This window comes from Pan paniscus, chromosome 1 (genome assembly GCF_029289425.2).
Source record: "Pan paniscus chromosome 1, NHGRI_mPanPan1-v2.0_pri, whole genome shotgun sequence".
NCBI classification, from domain to species: Eukaryota; Metazoa; Chordata; class Mammalia; order Primates; family Hominidae; genus Pan; species Pan paniscus.
Genome location: NC_073249.2, coordinates 39853527 through 39868551, shown reverse-complemented (window position 1 = coordinate 39868551; position 15025 = coordinate 39853527). Strand labels below are relative to the sequence as shown.

The window sequence follows — 15025 nt, the reverse complement described above, 5'->3', positions numbered from 1 at the left end:
TCAAAAAAAAGCCTTTTTTTCAAAAGGCCAATTTTCAGGTGGTGTTATGTTTATTTACCTCCTATAGAGCAGAAAATGGGCCACTCAGGAGATGCGATGATGACACATCCCCCTTGAGAAGCAGCTGTTCCTAGCTTCTGGCAAGCTGCTTGGGGTCAGACTGTCCCCATTTTTCATCCAACCAGATGTCATCCAGCGTTATTCTACAGATTCCATGTCCTGGTCTTTTCCAACTCACTGGAGTTTTCCAAAGATCTCCAAAGAGGTACTAGCCACTTTAGTATCAGCCAAAACCGACACCAAGAAGGAGGAATCATAAATTAGCAGTAGGAAGGAGGCCTTGGGGCTGGCAGAACACCAGTGTGCAGTGTGTGTGTATGTGTGTGTGTGTGTGTGTGTGTGTGTAAGGGGGAGGTTTTCATGGAGAAATAGGTGGAGGTAGAAAGATATCCATCAATATAGACCAAGACCAAGCCATTTCCAAGTTATGGGGCTCTAGAACCCTCTTTGACATTGGAAAAATCACGCATTCACTCAGAACAGAAAGTCACATAGGACAGCCAGAATTTATAAGCTAAGATGTGCTAAGTCTCCCCTTGCTTTATTTTCTTTTGCCATATTGAAAATTTAGTGAGTTTGGCTTTAGGATAATAGTCCCCACTCCTTCCCTATCATAGAAACCACCATTTAAAAAGAGAAAGCCATAAGCTTGCAGGTCTCCTAAGGGAAATTTCCCATGCCAGCCTGACCTGGCCAGTAGTGTGACGGGGGAGATGTGGGTGAAAGGACAGAGGTGGGCAGACACCACCATAGCATCGTGCTCAGCCGCTGTGCCATCCCTTCGGAGCAGTGAGAGGAAGAGCCCTCTACTGGCAGGAGCATCTTCTGGGCTTCTGGGCTCCCCAGTCCTCTCACCTCCCACAGCAGGAAAGGCAGTGAGGTGCGCATGCCCATCTCCAGGGACAGCCACAGAAAGAGCAGTGAGTTAGGAGACATTTATCTCACATGGCCACACAATGGAGCATATGCCTTAATTGTCATAGCAGCTGTTATTCATTCGTTGTTTCTCTTATTTACTCATTCATAGTTTGTGTTTTTTTTTTTTGTCACCACGGTTACAGTGGTCTACGTTAAGTACTGAAGGTATCAAGATGAAAAAAAGCTCAGTTCCTAATTTTAATTCAAAGCAAGAGCAAAGCAAGAAAAAGGAAGTGTAGGGGCTGAGTGCTCAGGGTCACAAACTATAAGGGATGGATTCTTTCACCTGAAGGCAGGCTTTCCCATCGCCCCCACAGGGCTGCAGGTGTTTGGGGCCTCTTCTAACTCTGGATCTCTCCTCTGCCAGGTGTCTAGCACCTCCCTGATGACCTGATGACTTAAGACTCCCTTAGATCATTCTCACAATGAACTATGGCACCCTAACCCGTGGGCAGAATAAAAACCTCAGGTCAAGGTGGTAAAAGAATTCTGGAAAGGACTGGAGATGTGGAAGTTTGCAGAGGGAGGTGGTTATTACTGACACGCCTCCCCTCCTCAGGGTTCTAGGTTAAAAGAGAAGGCCAGACAGCCCAAGGGTATGAAATACAGTGAAATAAGCAAACCAAAACAGACACGAGTGTTAAGCAGAACTAAGTAAAATCTATGATTGCGCTATGTACCCATAGTTCTCTTACTAGACAGAATATTACTTGACCTGAGAAATACCCAGCCTGTAAATTTTTTGTCTCTAATATATTCTTGTGGTGATGTCCTCTTTTAGCATCTGACCAGCAATATTCTTATTTGAAAGCTGCAGAGACTAACTGTGGGCTTGTCATTTGCCATCGGTTCCCCACCTTTCCCTTGCTCTGCTATGTCTTGCAGGGATGACGAGGCCCTCTTGCCAGCTGGACTCTGCCAATGGTTCTGCCAATGGTGCACTGGTGGCAGCCTGGGGAAAGACAGGGAGGAAGGTCAGGGTAGTTATTTCTTCCTTGCTTTGCCTCAGGCCATGCCTCTGACTACATTGCATCAGGTAAGCTTCATCTCCACTAGACAAGGCATGATTGAAGCTCACATTGGTTAGCTTCAGCCTCCTCCTCCCACTATGACTCCAGTCCTTTGTAATTAACAACATTCTGCAACTGTTCATCTTTAGGTTTCTTCACCATTGTTTGGCTTTTCAGCTTCCCCATCATCCACCAATCCAATTCCTGATATCCAATTCTGTCCATTGAAAAACCTAGAGGGGCTTATGTTTTCCTAAGGGAAACTTAATACATTTCTGACTTGTTTAGTAGCAAAGTAATTAACTAGAAGGATGTTGGGTCATTTACAGAATTGCCAGGAGGCAGAGGGGCTATGCAGCCAGACACAGAGCAAAGTTCATTCCACGGAAACGAGAGCAAGGACTCCTCCGCAGCCACTGCTGGACTCCAGAATGTGATGACCACCATGAGAACTCCACCAGCTGTGATGCTGAGCCTACCTCTGCTGCCCTTGGACACTCACTCCCAAATAAAGTTCAGATTGCTCTCTCTGATTATCTAACTTGTTAAGTCCACATCATTTTCCCCACCCTAGCTTCAGAAGACTGGAAAATTGAGTTTCTGATATTTGTTAACAGAGTCCAGATCCACATTTCAGTGAGACTTGCAGGGTCAAGAATTCTCCAAATATCAGAAGGAGATCAGATGCAGAAGAGCCAAGAGAAATAAATAAATATTTGTCCCAGGAATAAGACCAGGAGTTAGAGGCTGAGTTTCAGCCCTAGGGTCAGCATGTGAAGAAGAGAATCTCTCTAAGATCACTATGTTAAAGGCAATAGAAAGACTAGAACCCTGGGTGGGAGCTTTTGCCCTATGAGTATAAACACAGGCCTTCTCAGTACCCTTCAAATTGATAATGGGCAACCAGTATTTACAACTATAGGATAGCACAGCTTCCTACCCAGGACTGAATGTCTACCTCACTAGGAGTACTTACCAGATTTGGGGATCAGTCCTGACCCTAGCCAGAGAGAACTTAAGGAATCTCTGGCTTCTGAATCCACTCTGAGGATCCACATTGATTCCTAAGACATTTCTTATTTCTAGGAACTAGGAACTAGGTTCCTACCCTGTACCTCTGACCCAGCTCCGGGGTTCTTGCCCTTCTTCCTGGAACCCTGCTGATTCTTAAGAACAAAGGTATTAATTAGCATCCCCATTCAATCCCTCTGAAGTGTGGGTCTTGCCTCAGCCCAGCAGTTTTTGTGGTGAGGTCCTCTTTGTCTACCTCCAGATTTGATCTTCCTGTAGTCGCACCTGCCTGAGCACAGCCAGCCTGAAATTCCTCCTGTTACCTGCTCTTAGAGGCAGCTTGACATAATAGCAAAAGGATGGATTTCCTTTACATCCTGGAAAGTCAGTCAGACCTGGGTTTTAATCCCAGCTCTAACACTTACTGCTTGTATGAGCTTGGTGGGCTTCTGTACTTACTGTTTCTCTTGTGGTTCTCAAACCTTAGTATGTAAGTGTCTAAGTATCTGCTGTCCTGTTGTGTTTGTTGAAAAGGCAGATTCCTAGTTTCCATCTCTTGGAGATTCCATTCATTAGGTCCAAGGTGACTGAGATGCAGGTGGTTTACAGACCACACTTTGAGAATCACTGCCCCACCAGGTTCCCAAGTCCTGTTCTTTGTCAATGTGGTTGTCATTCATTCAGTCAGCACTTCCCAGGGTTCAGGTGGGCAGGGGATGTGAGTAAGTACAACCACATCCTCTTATGTTCCAGCTGGAGGTTCCACTTCACCCAGACCTCCTGTATTAGAATCTTGGGATAAAAATGGAGCTGACGTATGCAATTCACCAAAGTTCCACACGTATCTGTTATACAAACCTCTGGTTCAAAAGCCCTGTATTACTGCTTCAGTACCAGACTTGACTCCAGTCCCCTTCCTGCCTTAATTTCCCACCTCCCCATCCTGTGTTCCACTCATACCCTTAGCTTCCCTGCAGCCTTACTTAAGAATAGGGCATCTGCTCTTCATAGATGCCATTTCAATGAGAGTTCCCTCTCAAGAAAGCTAAGTCTTTTTTTATTCTCCAAGATTTTATCTGTATCCATTTGGCAGAAGAGTAGATTCTATTATGATCATTACCCATATGGACAAGCAGCCAAGATTTAATATCTGTTGGTCAATAACAGCTTTCCTAACTAATAGCTCTTGATGACCATCTAGAGGGGAGTGTGACCTTCTTATCCTCCTGGTCCCCTTTGCTGGCACTCACATATCCTCCAAAAACTGGGGACCTTGATGCCCACATACATAAGGACCCCCCTTCTCCCGAGGGAGCACACAGCACTTATAACCAGAGTGGGGAAATGGAAGACTGACCTCTCCATCCTCAAAGCCCAACCCATGTTTCACCTCTTCCATGAAGCCGTTCCTGATTCCAGTGCCCTGTGCTACTTTCCCTTCTCAGATTTTCTACCACATGCCATATTACACAGCTTAGCACTGGACTGTGTCCTACTTTGGAATGCTGTTTTTTATTTTTATTTTTTCTTGTACTTCTTGCTTATCTAGCAATATTGCAGACTCTCTTAGAACTAAATCTTCATTTTAGACTTTCCTTGAAGAATCATGGAGGTGAAAAGAGAAACAGATCAAGGATCTGCTCAAGGATGTCACATTGGAGTGGGAGAGGGGGCTGAGGACATTGACCTGCCTGTGGAGGCAGAGTCTTCAGGCATCTCCCTCCAGGGTGAAGCTGAGGTACAGTATTAAAGGCTGTCATCATCTCCAACATGACTCAGGTCACAGTTGCTGGAGGAAGACCCACTGGTAGGAGAAAGGAAGGGCAAAGGACAGAGCACAAGGAATCCAGGTAGCTGTTGGTAAATACCAACAAGCAGTCACAATCCAAGGAATGTCCACTATCAGCTAGACGCAAAGTAATGGACTAGGGCATAATCCACCAGTTTTGTGGATCCAGGAAGAGGCAGAGTAGGGGTCCCAAGGCACCAGAATGGGATTTTCATTAGGTAACCAGCATTAGAGAGACTGAGCTTATGGACAGGAAAATCATCAAAATTACAGAGTGGAGCCTTCGAGACAGACACAAAAGAACTGTCTCAGAGGCTGACTCTGCTCAAATCCTCAGCAGCTTCTCTGGTCCTCCTGCTCCACCTCACCACCCCAGGGGATTTCTCCAGGCTTGAGAATTGACTCCCTCTCTCTCCTGTGCTGAGCTCTGTGGCAGGTTCTCTGGTTCCCAATATTTCAACACTCCAACTTTGCTCTGCTTTCACTCAAGTTTGCAGTGGCAGAGGCTGTAGAAGTGAAGTCTGGCTGGCCCTTTCTAACGCCACAGTGCCCAGAATCATGCTAAGTATATATATGGTGGCCATCCATTTGGATACATCAAATAAATACAGCTCACTTAAGCAAGTGCACACCAGAAGGGTGTCAAGAAACCCGGGGGATGGTGAGCCTTCAGAATTCATCTAGATGTCCCCATTATCCTCTCTGTAACTTCTTATGTTCCTCTTCTCTTAAAGAGACCTGGGCTCAAATCTGCCATTTACTAACCTGGTACCTTGGGTAAGTTATTATCTTTAAAAAATGGAGATAGCAGAGCCTATGAATAAGCAGCCTATGTCCCCAATCTCTGGGGGTGCACTGGCTAGCCTGCCACTCCCCTACCTCACACATCAAATGGTAGGATCTGAGAAGTGGTGCTCAGTGCTAATTGACTTGACCACTTGACTATGACTAAAGATATCAAGAGGCAAGCACTCATTTATAGCAAGTGGGAGAAACATCAGTACATTTTTTCTGGGCACTGGGGATGGCATAGTTCAGTGTTTGTGAGATGGGCTGGTAGTTTGTTTGCAAGGCTAGGCACAAACTCTCTTGAAAGACAAATCACCATATAAATGCTTTAGCATCAGGGCAGCATTAGGGCATGAGTCATGCTCAAAAGATGGATGAAAATGAGGGACAGGGATACCAAGGAGGCAGGATTATGAAGGAGCAAGGACTCTTTTGCTCAGGCCCCCTCCCCCAGATTCTGTGTCAAGGTTTCAGTATGTTTTTAATCACTTTACTATTACTTATAAAAACCAATAGCAGGTGCCTGATGGAAGAAGAAAATAATGATTCAAGCATGAGAGTCATTTTCCAATTGATTTCCTTTCTCTTCATTTCCTTTTGACCTCAGTAGGGAAGGCATAGCCTCACTATTCAAAGAAACCATAACTCAGTCCTCACTTACGGACTTTGTTTAAGAAAGTGCTTAATATTTTTCTTCTTATGTCCAAGGGAACTACATTTTAGGTGTTTAATCATCTTTACAGCCCCCAAATATCTGGGATTTATGGAAAGCATTTAAACTCAGTTGAAAAAAATAAAAACAGAGTGTCCTAAATTCAGGGTAAATTTTTACTCTTGTTATGGGTGTTAATTTATGATTCGACAATGATTTCAAGGCTTTACTTCAAATCTTCTGAGGCTTATATTTTCTTATTATTCAACCTGGTTTTTATTCTCAGTGTCAAATGAATCACACATTCAATCACACAGAGCACAATGTTCCCCCAAAACACATAATTCAGAGTCTTAGCCTATGGAATTATGAACCCCCTGGGAGGAAGATCAAGGGAGTCCTTGTGGTCTTTCATTCCCCCTGGTGATGAAAATGCCTTATCCTTCAAAAGACTGATTTTTGAGGGGCCAATGCTCCTGGGAGCTAGGTCTTGATGCCAGAGTGTCTCAGCTGCCCTGAGTACAGAATACAGTTCCTGGCCACTGCAATACCATGAGGAGTATTGGGAAAGTCTAAACTCAAGATTTTATTCCAAAGGAATGAAGTAGTTTTGAGTAGAGTTGATCTAGACTTACCAAAGTGGCCTTAAGTGAATCCTCCACTCATGCTTTGGAGGGGGAAGAAGCTGAGACTTGGGGCCTCAACTTTAGTAGTCACGTCTTCTCACTATTAGGTAAGAGACAAGAAGAGTGGTTAGAACCAATCAGGGAGTGGGGGACTCCTGGCAGGTTTTGGATTGCAGGGAAAAAAACCCTATTACACTCCATCCGACCATCCTTGCTCCTGCCCAGGGCTGCAGGCACTCTAGAAAACATCTCTGCAGCCACCATCTCAGGGCAGAGCCCAGGCCCCATGGCTTATCCTGGCTTTGAACCTCTGGCTTTCCTGAATGCTGTCCCTCACTTAGATTCTCCCTTTCTGACTAGCCTCTCCAAACTGAAGCCTTGTTTCCATAGCCTGCCTGGATTTGGAATGCAACTGCTCACCTAGATGACTTTCTCAGTCCCATATTCCTCACCTGTAGGTGGGTAATGGCCTTACCTTCACACTCTACCCAAGTCCTCAGGATGCCCACATCTCCACTTTCATAGAAGGGAGATTAGACAGCCTGTGACTGACATTTGCTGAGGGAGGATGAAGTGTGGCCCAGGCTCTCCCGTGTGCCACACTTCCTGTGTCTCTCACCTTCAATCCAGCATGTGCCCACGGAAGCCACTCTGGTCTGCTCTCCCAGAGGTGAACTGCGCTCTGGCTCTCTTCCTCCACCTTTCTCCATGAGCACTGGCATTCACATGTCCTACAAGGGCCTAGTAGGTCAGAGATATATTGATTTCTGATCAGCCAAAAACAGCAGTAACTTTTCAAAAGCATATTTAAGGGAGAATATCTTAACAAAGAAATGAGACGTGGAATTATAGAACTTCAACTAGCTGGATGGAGGAATGATTTGGGAGAAAAACATTCAGTGGTATTGCTCAATTCATATTATATAGAATAAAAAGACACTAGAAGAAAGAAATAAACTACTATTTATTTAGTACCTATTATCTGCAAGACGCTATGATGCATTTTTCCTCATACATTACTTAATTTTATTCTATAAACAGTTTACCAAAATACTATCTTACTTTTACAAAACAGAATTGAAATGTAAAGAGATTAAGAAAATTAACTCATGATACTCAGCTAGTAAATTGCCGAACTGGGGTTCAAACCCAGGCCTATATTTTCTTCTAAATTTAGGAGTTTTCTATTCCAACGCTTTTGTTATAGTAGGCTTTCAGCTTCAGGAAGTCACTTGAATCTGATGCTGACATTCTTTTCTGAGCAGGAGCTGGCAGTGGTAGACATGGGACACCATCCTCCATCCCAACTCTCTCCTCCAGCCCTGATGCCACTTGCCACCCAAGTGAAAGATACAGGTTGAGCTGCCCACACTTGTTCTTGCCCCAGGCCCACTAGAGAGCAGACTACCTGACACACTGGCCCCTTGTCACCTTGGAACGAGGCCTTTCCCACTTATAGAGACCCTAGAACTCTCAGGAACCCCATATTGCTCTTCACTCTGCCGAGCTGTTCTTCAGAGGCAACGGTGCTGAAGAGAAGGATCTGGATCTGGGCCCCTAATGAAACTCCCCACTAGACTACTGCTTCAGCTTAACCAAACTGGAAATTTGAGCCAATTCTTCTTCATTCTGCTACCCATCTAAGAAAGCAACTTGCAGAGGTCAAGGACAGCAGAGAGTCTTCTTAGCTTCCAATCGTTCTGCTTCTTACTATGAACATGATCCATTCAAGTGCGAGAAACCTGTAAGTTCAGAGTTAAGCTGCCATTGAAATGTCTCAGTGCTTAAGAAGCAGGAAAGAAAATGCATGATGCTTTTAAGAAACCACTATTAGCAAAACAATCTCAAATAAACCCAGAAAGTCCTGATAGAGCTGGATGACTCCTACCCAGCCTCAGGGGTCATTCATTTACCAATTTATGATTCAGAGACTATCACTGCTGGCTCAGTCTCTCTCCTATCCCAATCATTGTCCACCTACCAAACTGACCTGTTAGTGGTAGATCTGCCAACAGCCACTCATAGAGCACCAGAAACAATGCCCTCCTCTCTCCCTCCCATCACCACTTATCTTCTCCAGAAATAAAGGGTTAATGCAGGAACTCCTAAGACCCACAATACTCATGACCCACACTGTGGTTAACCAAAAGAACCTACCTTCCTCAAGTCCAAGTCATTACTTCTCTGTACCTCTCTGGACAAGCAGAGAGGCAGGTGTGAGTCAGTGGATCTAAAAGGTGAAGCATAAAGCTATTACAAATTAATAAGAAAAAGTCAAGCACATTGTAGGGGACTGAATTGTGTCCCCTAAAAATATATGTTCAAGTCCTAATGCCCTAGGGCCAATGAACACAACCTGATTTGGAAGTAGGGTCTTTGCAGATGCAGTCAATTTAAGATGAAATACTGCATTAGAGTATGCCCTAAATCCAATCATTGGTGTCCTTATAAGGAGATGAAGATTTAGAGACACACAGATAAGCATGGAGAGAAGACAGTCGTCTGAAGGCGACAGAAATTGAGTAATGCAGCTGTAAGCCAAGGAATACCAAAGAATGCCAGCAACCCCCAGAAGCTAGAAAGAGGCAAGGAAGAATTCTTTCTTAAGAGTCTTCAGAGGGAACGTAGCCCTACCAACACCTTGATTTCAGATATCTAGTGTCTAGAACTATGAAAGAATATATTTCTGTTGCTTTAAGCCACCAAGTTTATAGTAATTTGTTATGGCGCCCTAGGAAACTAATATATGCACCATGGGGGGTAAAATAGCAGAATGATATGTAAAAGCAAATCATGAAAGAAGAAATGTAAATGACAATAAAAAATGTAAACCATTTTCAGCCTCGGTGGAAATAAAAGAAATATGACTTAAAACAATGATATGCCCTTTTTACTTTTCAGATGGCTAAGATTAAAAAGAATTATAATGCCTGGTGTCAGCATGGGGGGTGGGAAATGGACATCTATTCACTGCTTTTGGGAATAGGCGAGAACAACTAATTCTAGAGAATAATATGGTAATATATATCAAAAGCTGTAAAATCATTATATTCTAGGAAATAATAAGGTAAGGTGCAAAGATCTATGCATAATACTATTTCCATCAAAGCATTACTTATAGCAAACTTAAAAAGGGAAAGAAATTTAAAGTTCAAACAATAGGAATTGTTAAATAATTTATGTTATGTTCACACAATAAAATTACTATGAAGCCATTAAAAATGATGATATCGATTCATATTTATCGACAAGAAGAGATGTTCAAATATATTGCCAAGTGAGAAAAATAGCCTAATCTAATCTTCTGTGTGTGCCTGCATGCCTCTGTGTGTGTGTGTGTGTGTGTGTGTGTGTGTGTGTGTGTGTATAGAGAGAGAACTAAGGATGGGCACTGTGTTACTGGCTGCTAACGTTATGAATTATTTGTGTTTTCAATTCTTTAATTTTTCCAAAGTGAAAATCAATACTTGAAAAAATTAGTACATGTTTCAAATGAAGGAGATGGATTGGAGAGCTTCTGCTGCTGAGCTACATCCCTACAATGTGTCCACAACAAAGGGTACTAGGGCGGCCTGCCTACACCCCTTTGTCCAGCACAGGAAGCCAATTGTTCAGAGCAGGCCAAAGGTCCACAATGGGCCGAGGACAAACAAACATTTCCCTTGTCTTTTCTTACCTCAACTTGACTCTGCTCTGAACCCTTAAGCACACCCTCCCAGACCTCCCTGTCTCACCTCCAAATCAACCAGCTCTTCCTTCAGCTCCCATTTTGAAGGTTTTCTACCCCCTCCTTATTACCTACCCCTCACTTTTGACCCGGGCCTGGTAATAAAATCATGTTTTTCTTCCCACTTTCACTTGGTAGCCCTGCTACCTGTAGAAATGTCCACTTTCCTCACTACAGCATGAGCTCCATGAAGTCATGGGGAACTGGTCCACCTGCACCGCCAGGGCCCAGGGCTGTGCCTGACCCACTTGTGTTTATTGGGTTGAAGTGAATCATGCAATTGCTAGAACCCAAATGGACCTGGAAATCAATACCAATCAACTTTCTCATTTTACAGACAAGGGAGTGAAAGACTCAGAAAACCAAAATGACTGGCCAGTGGCCAAATCAGACGAGAGGCCAGAACCCCTGACTCCTAGACAGCGTTTCTCCTACTGCGTCACACTGACTCTCTAAAGAAGCAATGGTCCCTTAGGCCTGGGCCACAGGATCCCTCTGGAGTTCAGGAGGAAACTGAGTGGCTCCCTCAGAGCCTTCAGCAAGTTTGATGATCCCTTCCCCAGATTCCTCCCACATTCTCTTTCCTGTATTCCCACTCTCAGGCACTTCCAACTGGGTGAGCTTCTGGATCAGCTGCCTTTCTCTGACACCCTGCCCTACTCTTTGCCAGCCGTCCTTTCCCTGGCCGCCCTCCCAGACCGGACCCACTTCATCGGTCCCTCTCTGATGTCCTTGTACCTTCTGACCCCATTTCTTATCACCCCTCCACTACCCTGCACCCCAGTCTCAACCCCAAGTCCACTCCTGGGCCCAGCCTCCTGGGTCCAGTCACGGAGAAAAAGTGAACTGTTGCTCCCCTCAGGCCTCACATTCTCCTTTCCAAGGCCATGTTTACACCTAGGTTCCTCCCACCCAGGTCTGTTGAGCGCTCAGCCTGCCCCCAGGTGACAGCTTAGAACCTCTCTGCTTCAGCCCAAAGGCAAGTGCTCCTGATCCCCTTTGCTAAATGCTCCATCACCCAAAAGTGGAGAATCCCTTCTCGCAGCCCCCTGCCCTTCCCCCATCATAGCAAGGCAGACCACAGCCAGCTCAATCTCCTCCCAAAGGAAGGGCCAGCACCATTGCCCCATGGGGCCCTAAGGTTCAGGGGCTGGGGACTGGCTTGTTTGCTTGCTTGCTTTTTCTTTCTTTCTCTTTCTTTCTTTCTCTCTCTCTTCCCTTCTTTCTTTCCTTCTTTCTCTCTTTCCATCTTTCTCTCTTTCCCTCTTTCCCTCTTTCCCTCTTTCTCTCTCTCTTTCTTTCTTTCTTTTGACAGGGTCTTGTTCTGTCACCCAGGCTGGAGAACAGTGGTGCAACCTTCGCTCATGGCAGCCTCGACCTCCTGGGTTCAAGCAGTTCTCCCACCTCAGCCTCCTAAGTAGTTGGGGCTGCAGGCATGCACCACCACACCTGGCTAATTTTTTTTTTTTTTTTTTTTTTTTGGTAGAGACAAGGTTTCGCCCAGGCTGGTCTCCAACTCCTGGGCTCAAGCGATCCACTCACCTCAGCCTCCCAAAGTGCTGGGATTAGAGGCATGAGCCACTGTGCCTGGCCAAATGCTCACTTTTATCTGCTAGGAAATGAGCACTTAATTTCTCAGAAGCTTACCAGGGCTCTTAGGGGACAATAAATACTCTCTGTTGCCACTTACTCCAGCTCAATTTTAGCCTGTGGGCCTGTGGTGGCTACCCCTGGGAGAAAAAAGAAGAGAAAAGTGGTTGAGAGATAACTCAGGAGCAGGACCAAAAGCAAAAGGTAAGAATTATATAAACAAGGGCATTGGGTTCTCCAGCTGAGCGCCACAGAAACCAAGTTCCTTGGGGTCCTGGTGAGGTGGTAAGTGGGAGGCTGAGCTGATAGGGCTGAAAGCCCTCCCCTCAATTCACCTAAAGGAACTCCACACTTAGATCATTTACATATTTTGAATACCTTCAGATTGTATTTGAAAAATGGACACCATTGTTAAAATCAAGGTTTAAAAAACACTTAACTAGGGTAACTCAAGGAAGATCCCATCTTAGGACTAAGGCAACAGTCCAGTTTGCATGATGGGAACATGTATTCATTCATCCACTAAACAAATACTCTGAGACACTACTATACACCAGGCAATGAATCAAGGTCAGGCTAACCTGGCTTACTGCAGAGACAGAAATATCTGACACTTCAGGTTAGGACTGGTTCTGAGGATTGGGAGCCTGCCTTGGCTTATGTTCCGGGTGTCTAACAAGCCATCCCAAATATAGGGCTGGAAACAACAAGCATTTATTTTGTTCACAAACATGCAACGTGAGCAGGGTTTGGTGGGGACAGCTCGTTTTGCTCCATGCAGAGAATCATCAGAAGTCTTGCTCATGTGTTTGGCAGTTAATGCTGGCTTCTGGCTGGGGCCTCAGCTGGAGCTGTCAGCTGAAACATCTAACATGGCTGTCCATGTACTTGTCTGCCTCCCCACAGTGCAGTGGCTGGGTTCCAACAGTGAGCATCCCAGAAGAGAGAAGTGGCAGCTTCCAGTTTCTTAAGGCCCAGGGCTGGACACTGGCACATTGCTACTTCCCCTATATTCTAATAGTGAAGTAGTCACAGAGCGCAGATTCAAGGAAAGGGGGCAGAGACCCTACCTCTTGGCGAGAAGAGAGTCAAAGACCTTTGGGGTCCTGTCTTAAAATTGCCACAGCCTCAGGAGCCTGTAATCCCAGCTACTTGGGAGGCTGAGGCAGAGAATAGCTTGAACCCAGAAGGTGGAGGTTGCAGTGAGCCAACATCACGCCACTGCACTCCAGCCTAGGCAACAGAGCAAGACTCCATCTCAAAAAAAAAAAAAAAAGCTTTCACAGCCTGCAAATTGGGAAGAAATGGCTCCAGCTACGGGGAGGGCTATAAACCTACTAACCTGTACTCTTTGTCCAGAAAGTACAGTAGTTAAAAGCATGGGTTATGGTAACACTCACCTCTGGACACTCGTACTGCCCTATGGGACAACACGAAATTTGCTTATGCCCTCTGCTTATGGCAGCTTGTCATCAATTCCATGATGCCTACCTTACCCAGTTCCTGGTCCCAAGAAATACCTAGGCCCCAGACTCAGCACTCTCAATATCTTCCTCCATTCCTTAACTGATTTGATTTCCAGGTCCCCTTGCCAAGCTGGTCAGCATCCCTGTCTGTGCTTGTATACATTTCTTGGAAAATGCCACCCCACACTCAATGCTCATGTCCCTGAATAGTGCCAGGTGCCAGTGGGCATCATCTCCCTTGTTGTAGCTACTCCATCAACAGATACAGGCTGATGTCTTCAGCAGTCTCTTGGGTCAGTTACACATACTGACCTTGCAGTAGCCTCAAACTTTCTCCCCTGTGGTGCTATTAAACCCTAGCCCTTCATTCATAACAAATTCAATTTCACAGTTATTAAGAGGATAGCCTGTGCTTAGGCAGTTGACAGTTTGGCACCAAAGAGTGGGATTCCACATTACCTACACGAGGGGAAAGCTGCAGTGCACTTTCCAGTGTTCCTCACTTAAGGGCCCTTTAGCTAAAGGATCTTGTTGCCAGAGGCGCAGCAGTGGCATAGGCAGGAAGTGAAATATTACCTGCACAGTAATTTCCATCAAGTGTAAAATATGCAACAGGACCATGCAATAATCTTGAGATATTCCAATATCAGATTTCACTTCTCCTCCCAAACCGGCCATCCTTCTCCCTCCTAAGAGAGGACACATCCAAGAAAAGATTTGGCTCCTAAACTGACAGTTGGTGGCACGCGGCTAGATTTATTGAGAAACACCTAATTAAGCTCCAGAGTAAACTAGCCATCGAGGTGTTTAATTGGCAGCATGTGACTATTAGGGGCTAATTAAGTTGTTCCCTCGTACTTTAATTAATGTTTGTCATTTGGCCTCTGTATAGCTGGTGCAAGGTTAAGGAAAACAGAAGGGACCTGCCGGCCAGCCCCTAGACCAAGTTACCAGCTGTCCCCAGCACCAAGGAGGGCTGAGCAGATGGGACAGCATGTGGGGCATGCAGTTCGTTCACTGTCCAAGCCTCAGAAGTTACTTTGAATGTACCTAATGAACAATGATTGAGCCTCAACTCTGTGCCAGCCAGGCAGGGAGACAGAGAGGGTAGGAGAGAGAATCTGGTGAAGCCTAGGTTCAAATCCCACCTCTGCCCCTCCCTGGTCATATAATCATGTGCCACCAGGCCTTTCTGAACTTCAATTTTCTTATCTGTAGGATGAAACCAAGAAACACCTACCTCATACAGCTATTGTTTTAAAATGGAAATCAGATATGCTCAATCCTGCATTCAAAACTCTTTCATGATTTCCTATCAGGGTGCAAGCTAAGCTCGTACAGTGATATGTGAGGCATATCACGTTTCATAAATTGTCTCCTTCCCCCC

The 15025-nt window shown here is 45.2% G+C and overlaps 1 long non-coding RNA gene across 1 annotated transcript in view; it reads right to left on the bottom strand.

The window, feature by feature from the left end:
• Positions 1-1832: 1832 nt before the first annotated feature.
• LOC100979811 (uncharacterized) overlaps positions 1833-15025 on the bottom strand; it is a 31791-nt gene continuing 18598 nt past the window's right edge. Inside the window, exons 2-4 of the long non-coding RNA XR_004667944.3 lie at positions 7475-7596; positions 6865-6955; positions 1833-1930 (exon numbers count right to left, since the gene is read on the bottom strand). This is a non-coding gene — a long non-coding RNA (uncharacterized LOC100979811). The remainder of the gene's footprint in view (positions 1931-6864; positions 6956-7474; positions 7597-15025) is intronic.